Source organism: Microcebus murinus, chromosome X (assembly GCF_040939455.1).
Source record: "Microcebus murinus isolate Inina chromosome X, M.murinus_Inina_mat1.0, whole genome shotgun sequence".
NCBI lineage: Eukaryota > Metazoa > Chordata > Mammalia > Primates > Cheirogaleidae > Microcebus > Microcebus murinus.
Window position 1 is genome coordinate 117,258,016 of NC_134136.1, and position 8,635 is coordinate 117,266,650.

General features: G+C 37.7%; 1 pseudogene; it reads left to right on the plus strand.

Annotated features, from left to right (window-relative positions):
* Positions 1-544: 544 nt before the first annotated feature.
* On the plus strand, positions 545-2,124 carry LOC105865456 (heterogeneous nuclear ribonucleoprotein L-like; annotated as a pseudogene).
* The last annotated feature ends 6,511 nt before the right edge of the window (positions 2,125-8,635 follow it).

An 8,635-nucleotide genomic window follows, 5' to 3' on the forward strand; every position in this document is an offset into this window, starting at 1 on the left:
CTTATAGCAGAGGAGATAGATAAGTGATTCATGGACTTCTCACCCTTAGAAACAGTAAGAAAATCAATGTATGCTGTTTTAAGCCACTGAGTTTGGGGTAATCTGCTCCACAGTCATAGAAAACTAACAGATCATTAGTTTTCTCCCTTTTTAATGTAGTATGAGTCTCCCCAAGTCATGACACCCCCACTAGATCTTAAATAAACGTTTCTATAGAAAATTTCTTTTATACATTATCAACTATCCCATAATTCAGTTTATTGGTTGGTGCCAAGGAGTGCTAGAGAGTCAATGTGTATATTTAAGATTCTAGGAAGGCAGATGGACAAGCAGTGGAAGCAGTCAGAAGCAATGGTAAAGATTGCCGAGGCAGTGGTGGCAGCTACTACCCAGGCAGTGAAGATGGACCTACCCCCTAAGGGACTCAATGCTAACAATGCTGGTGACCAGCACGGAGGCCAGAGGCCACTATGGTGGTGGTGAAGTTGTTGGGTAGACAGGTCACTGTGAGAACTATAATGACCCTCACAAAACCTCTGCCTCCCCAGTTGTCCACATCAGAAAACTGATTAATGGTGTGGTGGAAGCTGACCTTCTGGAAGCCTTGCAGGAGTTTGGACCCATCAGCTATGTGGTGGTAATGCCTAAAAAGAGACAAGCTCTGATGGAGTTCAGATACATGCCGAGGGCTTGCAGCGCTATGAACTATGTGGCTGACACCCAAATCTACATTACTGGTCACCCATCTTTTGTCAATTACTCTACCAGCCAGAGATCTCTCACTCTGGGGACTCAGATGACTCCTGGAGCATCAATAATGTGCTTCTCTTTACCATACTGAATCCCATCTACTCTATTGGCCATGGATGTTCTTTATACTATCTGTGATCCTTGTGGCTCTGTCCAGAGAATTGACGTTTTCTGAAAGAATGAAGTGCAGGCCATTGTAGAATTTGACTTTGTTCAAAGTGCCCAGTGGGCCACGGCCTCACTCAAGGGGGCTGACATCTATTCTGGCTGTTGCACTCTGAAGATTCAATATGTGAAGACTACATGCTTGAATGTGTTCAAGAATGATCAGAATACTTGGGATTATACAAACCCTAACCTCAGTGGACAAGGGGAGAAAACCACAAGGTCTTCCTGGAGAGAATAGAACAGGCAGCCTCTACCATGTCCCCAGAAACAGTCACAGACTTGAGCTCACTACATCAAGAACACCACACTATGCTCCAAGGAACAGCTACAAGCAGAGAGACAGAGGCAGACCGAGACAAAGAGAGAAAAAGATGCAACATGGCAGCAGATACTGCCTTTTTTATAAACATTTTTTAAAAAGTCAAAATCCAAGTAAACTTGAACCTGAGAATGTACACAGAAATAGGAAACACAGAGAACAGAGCTATCCTAGCCAGCCAGCGGTGCTCTTTTCTGAGAATGTTTAATAGACTGAAATAGATTCCATGAGGCTCCAAGATAATAGGATCCTTTCTCTATTCCTGGCAACATGGGTTTTGTTTTTTTAAGTCCCTTGGTTTGGGGAGGGCCTTCTTTGTTTCTTTTCTGTTTTGATATTTTTATTTTTTCTGCAGTCACCATCTGCCAACATAATCTGCACCAACTGGAGATCAGAAACAAACCAGAAACAAAAACAAAAACAAAAACGCTTAAACCACAACAACAAAAAAATAAAAATAAAAAACCCAAAATAGAACTAAAACCAGTTAGCCAAACAGCTCAGAGGCACACAGTTACCTGCTGGCGGGCAACTGGGCACTCCCAAGGCCAAAAGAAGAGTACATTCATATCCAGGAGACACGCACACAGAGTGCTACACAGCCAGAAGCACACCAATACAGCACATAATGTGAGGAGGTAACAACACAGACTTTACCCACTTCATACACTTTTATTTCCACTTTTCTGGTATCTTCTGAGGACAGAACATCTGCAAGCCATTATTTGATTTAATCAAAACCTTGACTTTTAAAACAATTCTTTAAAAAATTGTGGTGGATGTGTAGGGTATTTATGACTGCAAAACCATGTGAATCAGGGTTACAGTATATTTTTGGTGGGATACCATCTTTCAGATGCCATCTTTCAGTGCTAACTCACTGTTGAAACATTCAGTGGTGAGAGAAAATACAGATTTGTTTTGTTATGACAAAATAAAAGACTCTAGGAGATAATTCAATGTCACATTTCTCCCCAATCACAATCTGAGCCCTCCCATTGATTTGCAGACAACATGCCATGTTGCCATCTTTGCTTCATCCTTCAGTTGGCAATCTTCTAATCTATCCATGAATTTACAACTTTGCCTCAGCCATAAGACAAAACAAAACAAAAATAATTATATCTACAGTTGATTAATACTGTCCCTTCTGAGTTGAGTCTTGACAGTTTTTCTTTCAGAGAGAAATCTTTTTCTAGGATCTTCTCTCTAAGTGAGTAAGAGCTTAACTAAATAAATAAGGAAGGGGAAAAAGTTACAGGAACAAGTTCATTATGCAAAATCCCTGTTGTGGGAGGGCACATGATGTGAAATGAAGGCAGAAGTGGTATATGATAAAGTTGAGTAGGTAAGATGGACCAGATCAGACCATGTGAAATCGTCATAACGCACGTTAACGATTTATCTTTTTAACATATGAACAATGAGAAGCTGCTGACAGGATTTAGGAGTGTAAGGGAGGTGGCATAATCAAAATAGCCTTTTGAAAAGACGAGTCTGGCTCAACTTACAGGAGCATGAATACATAGAAAATAGGAGGTAATTTAAGCAATCTAGTGAGAAATTATGATAGCCTGGGTAAGTGTGATAGAAATTAAAACGGAGAAGAGATGAAGATAATAAGATAGAGGTTCCTAAAGTTACTGCTATCATTATTTCTTGGATGTTTGTTTCTTAGATATATGTCTTGTTTCTTAGATATTTCATCTCCCACATCTTGGAAACATTTTCTGATTTAATTTTAATTTGCTGGAAGAATTTCCTCAGTTTCTTCAGAAAGGTTGCATGGTTAGGATACTTTCTAGGCCCTTGCATGTGTGAAAAGGTATCAACATTGCCTTCATAAGTAAATGAGTACATGAATTCTTGGGCTGCTATATTTTTTCTCTCAGCATTTTATAAATGAGATACTCTCACTTCTAGTTTTACATAGCGGAAAAGAAATCCGTTTCCCTGTGATTATCTGCTTATTTGTACATACCTTGTTTTTTCTGTCTGGGAGTTTCCAAAATATTTTATCCTGACATTTTACCAGATATGGCTAGGAGTGTATATTTTGTCTCTATAATCCTATTTGGGACACACACCCAGTGAACACTTTTTATCTGAAAACTTGATTGTTTTTGAAGCTAAGAAAATTTTTCTTTCTAAAATTTCCTTAATTATTGCTTCCTTCCCTTCGTTTACCTTCTCTCCTTCTGTAATCTCTATTCTTGCCATTCATAAATCTCTTGGCTTGTTCTATATTTTCTTTTTTTAAAATTCATGATTTCTATTTCTTCATGTTTGCTTCTCTTTTATAGATAGTTTCCATATTTGAACTTTCAAATCACCAATTAAATTTTCAGTAGTGTTGATTTCATTTTTTTTCACTTCTCTGGAATCTTTAAATTTAAAAATCTTTTTTCTAAAACTTTATGATTTTTCATAATTTCTCTGCTATATTTTATTTTCTATAATAATTTTCATTACTGGTTATTTTTAAGTTTTTTCTAATGTTATAAGTCCTTTCCTTTGAAGTGCTGAGTCCCCTTAACTGACCTGTGATTTATTTGTCCATTCATTTCAGCAAGTTTAGGAATCTCAGAACATTTGCAGGTGAGAATGTTAGGTACCGTTAGGTATCGTTAGGTTGTGGTTGCTTTGCAGAAGAATGAAGTAAGTACTGTTTCATGTTTAACCATTGATGAAAAAACTTACTGAGGATTCTACTGTTTCAGTCTTCTCAAAGTGTGAGCTTTGAGTGGCTCTCCTTTTTTTTTTGACCCACTGGAAGGGGATCAGGGGAGCAGTTCATAGCAGCAGCTCCCCTCAAGAGTGGTGACAATCCATGAGATCAGCAGGGTGTCTCAGAGATACAGTAGTGAGCAGGAAGGACGGGCTCATCTCCACAGTTTTAGGCAATCCCTAGAATCTGCTGGTTACCTTCTCAGAGAGCCTTGGAGCCAGAGCTCCTTACTTTAGGCTATGGCAGAAAGAATGGTCCCTTTTCTCCTGAAAATTGAAATTATGCCACAGGGAAGATGCCTTTTCCTCCTATCCTTGTTTCTGCAAGATCATCTGGGAAGTCTAAAGATCCCAGATGTGTGAGATACCCCACAGGCTGCTACAATGAAACATGGTCATCTCTATACCACCTTCCCAACCCTCTCACCCCTAAAGACAGACAGACACACATGAGCACATGGACACACACACACACACACACACACACATTTTACTGGTGATTCACTCCAGCAGAATATTAGAGGAAGCAAGGAATAAAAAACATGTGCTCAGGTTGTCATCTTCCCAGAATCCTTCCTCTGGGTGGTTATTTCTTTTTAATTTTTAACAATGTATCCTTTCATTTATACTAAACTTTCCCTGAAGGTAGGAATGTTAAGTAGTCATGTTTTTATAAGGCCAATCATATAGTGAAAATAGTATGATGCAACTTCAGTAGATAGTCCTTAAAAACACTGATGGCATTCTAAACATGATTCATGATTGGTAAGTGTGTAAGTCAAGCAAAAACACATACCTTTGAACTAACAACTAAAAAATATGGTCACATTAACACCAAAAATTGATTTTTTTTATCAAAGCTGTTTGCCAATTTTGTATTGATTAGTTGCTGTCCTTGAAAATCAAGACACTATTGATCTGCATCAAGTACCTTAAGAGTCCTCAAGAAATATTCATGGATTTTTATGAATTACAAAATAGAGTAAGACCATGGTAGACTAGTCTATGCCATTTTTATTATTTACATTTTCCTTTCTTGTTAACTGAATCACCTAGATAATAAAACCTCTATGATTTCCAAATTGCTTCTAGGCTTTGTGAAGTGGTTTTGGATAGTTCTATGATAAATCATCTTAGAAGATGCTTGACCTGCCTTAAGGTCTTGAATGTCCTAGTTCTTTAGTTGATCAAATAGAAACACTCTTAAAGATGTATAGTTGAAAGTACAAAGTACTTAAGACCATACTTTTTTCTGTTATTAATGTAACTATCTCTTATTTTAAGCAAAAACACTTTAAGAAGATAAGAAAATTGAACATTGCCACTCTTTGGATATAGAAATAAGGAGTGAGGATACTTTAAATGAAGTCAAAAGGAAGGAGTGATAGAAATAATGATGAAATGAAGAAAAGAGGTGTTTTTGCAAGATTAATTGGATCACCACTATTGTGAAAAGCATATAGAATTTACTAAATGTTAAGTAAAGAAAATTACCAAACCACCTAATGAAGCATTCTGTGGAAGAGTCAAAGGTCCATAAAATTGAACGGAAAGAATCTACTCTTCTTATAGCTGAATAGTACTCCATGGTATACATATACCACATTCTATTAATCCACTCATGTATTGATGGACACTTTGGTTGTTTCCACATCTCTGCAATTGTAAATTGTGCTGCTATGAACATTTGTGTGCAGGTGTCTTTTTCATAGAGTGACTTTTGTTCTTTTGGGTAGATGCCCAGTAATGGATTGCTCAATCAAATGATAGATCGGCTTGTATTGCTTTAAGGTATCTCCATATTGCTTTCCACAGAGGCTGAACTAGTTTGCAGTCCCACGAGCAATGTAGGAGTATTCCTATCTCTCCACATCCACACCAACGTCTATTGTTTTGGGACTTGTTAATAAGGGCCATTCTCACTGAAGATAACTGATATCTCATTTTAGTTTGATTTGCATTTCCCTGATGATTAGAGATGTTGAGCATTTTTTCATATGCTTGTTGGTCATTATTCTGTCTTCTTTTGGAAAGTTTCTGTTCATGTCCTTTGCCTACTTTTTGATAGGGTTGTTTATTTTTTCCTTGCTGATTTTTCTGAGTTCTAAATAGATTCTAGTTCTCAGCCCTTTATCGGATGTGTAGTTTGCAAACATTTCCTCCCATTCTGTGGGTTGTCTGTTTGCTCTCTTGACAGTGGTATATATATACCATGAAGTACTATTCAGCTATAAGAAACAACGGTGATATAGCACCTCTTGTATTTTCCTGGCTAGAGCTGGAACCCATTCTATTAAGTGAAGTATCCCAAGGATGGAAAAATAAGCACCACATGTACTCACCAGCAAATATGATTAACTGATCAACACCTAAGTGGACATATAGGAATAACATTTATTGGGTGTCAGACAGGTGGGGGGGTGAGGGGATGGGTTTATACATACATAATGAATGCAATGTGCACCAACTGGGGGATGGTCATGCTTGAAGCTCTGACTTGAGGGGGGGGCAACAGCAATATACATAACCTTAACATTTGTACCCCCACAATATGCTGGCTAAAAAATAAATAAAAATAAAATAAAATAAAAACATTGCTAATAAAAGAATTGCTGGATCTTAAAAAAAAAAGAATCTACTTTTCCTTTCTTCTGGTACAAATAACATGAGGTTTTTCTCTTTCTTTTTTACATTTGAATGAGACTAAAGAGGCTCAGGTGGCCCTGAGAGCCTTGGGACTGAGATTATTATATAGAGATGATAGCTAGAGAAGTCTCAACGTGAGGTTCAACTTAATTGGTTTCTGTCTACAGGACTCCATATTATTTATTCCAATATGGTTCAAAAATTATCTGCTTCCTTGCAAAGAAGATGTTCCCTAAAATTACCTCCTGCCTACCAGACTGAGTCTTTTTTATTAGTTGAAATGTTTTTTAATAGTTGCTGCTTCCCTTTTAGCTCAGCTGGATTCAGAAAGGAAAAGGGACTTGGTAGCCAGTGTGGATTTAGAAAACATCGATCCATATCTCATTGATATGTGCTTTAGGAAATAGCTTTGTGTGGTTCCCACTTGCCCTGATTATAAATTTTTGCCACCACATGGGGCACTAGTAGTCTGTTAAGAACCTGCCAAGAGCATAGCATGCTCATGGATAGGTAGAATAAACATTGTTTTTTTTTCCTTTTATTTTATCATATTATGGGGGTACAAATATTGTTAGGGTTACATATATTGCCCCTGCCATTCCTCCCCACCCCCACCTTGCCAAAACATCAAGCATGTCCAACCCCTAGCTGGTGCGCATTGCACCTATTTTGTAAATATATATCCTTCCCCTCCTCCCCCTTCCCATCTGCCCACCATCCGATAAAAGTTTTTTTGTTTTGACCTTTTGGTTACATTGTATATCTTTGCCTTTCCCTACAAAGGGTTAGAGGTATTCCCTTCCCCCATCACCACCATGCTCACCACAACCCTAAGATGTGTATCTCCCCCTCCCCCAAATTCCTGGTGAACACTACCACCATTTGAGCACCATAGTTTTAATTAGTCAGTACCAATTTGATGGTGAGTAGATGTGGAGCCCATTTTCTTGATCATGTGTCACCTCACTTTGGATAATGGGCTTAAGCTTAATCCAGGATAGCATAAATGGTGCTAGTTCACTGTCATTTCTTAGAATTGAGTAGTATTTCATTGTGAGCATATACCAAATTTTAATTATCCACTCTTGAATTGACAGACACTTGGGTTGTTTCCATGATCATGCAATAGTGAATTGTGCTGCCATAAACATTCGGGTGCAGATGTCTTTATAATAGAATGTTTTATGCTCTTTTGGGTTGATGCCCAACAATGCTATTGCTGGCTCAAATGGTATTTTTATATCTAGCTGTTTGAGGTATCTCCAAATTCTTTTCCACAGAGGTTGCACTAATTTGCAGTCCCACCAGCAGTGTAAGAGTATTCCTGTCTCTCGACATCCTCACCAGCATTTGTTGTTCTGGGATTTCTTGATATAGGCCATTCTCACTGGTGTTAGATGGTATCTCATTGTGGTTTTTATTTGCATTTCTCTGATGATTAGAGATGTTGAGCATTTTTTATATGTTTGCAGACCATTATTCTGTCTTCTTTGGAGAAGTTTCTGTTCATTTCTGTTGCCCATTTCTTGATGGGGTTGTTGGATTTTTTTCTTGTTTATTCTTTTAAGTTCTAGATAGATTCTTGTTATTAGACCTTTATCAGAAGGGTAGAGACTGAATATTTTCTCCCACTCTGTGGGTTGTCTACTTGCTCTACTGATGGTTTCCTTGGCTGTGCAGAAACTTTTTAATTTGATGAGATTCCATGTGTTTATTTTTGATTCAGCGGTGATTGTCTTGGTGGTCTTCCTCAAAAATTCTTTGCCTACCCAGTGATTTACAAATTCAATGCAATACCCATAAAATTACCAAAGTCATACTTCACAGATCTAGAAAAAACAATTTTATGGTTCATTTGGAATCAGAAAAGAGCCTGAATAGACAAAGAAATCTTAATCAAAAAGAATGAAACTGGAGTCATCATGTTATCAGACTTCAAACTATGCCACAATGTTACAGTAACCAAAATAGCATGGTATTGGCACAAAAAATTAGAGACATAGACCAATGGAACAGAACAGAGAA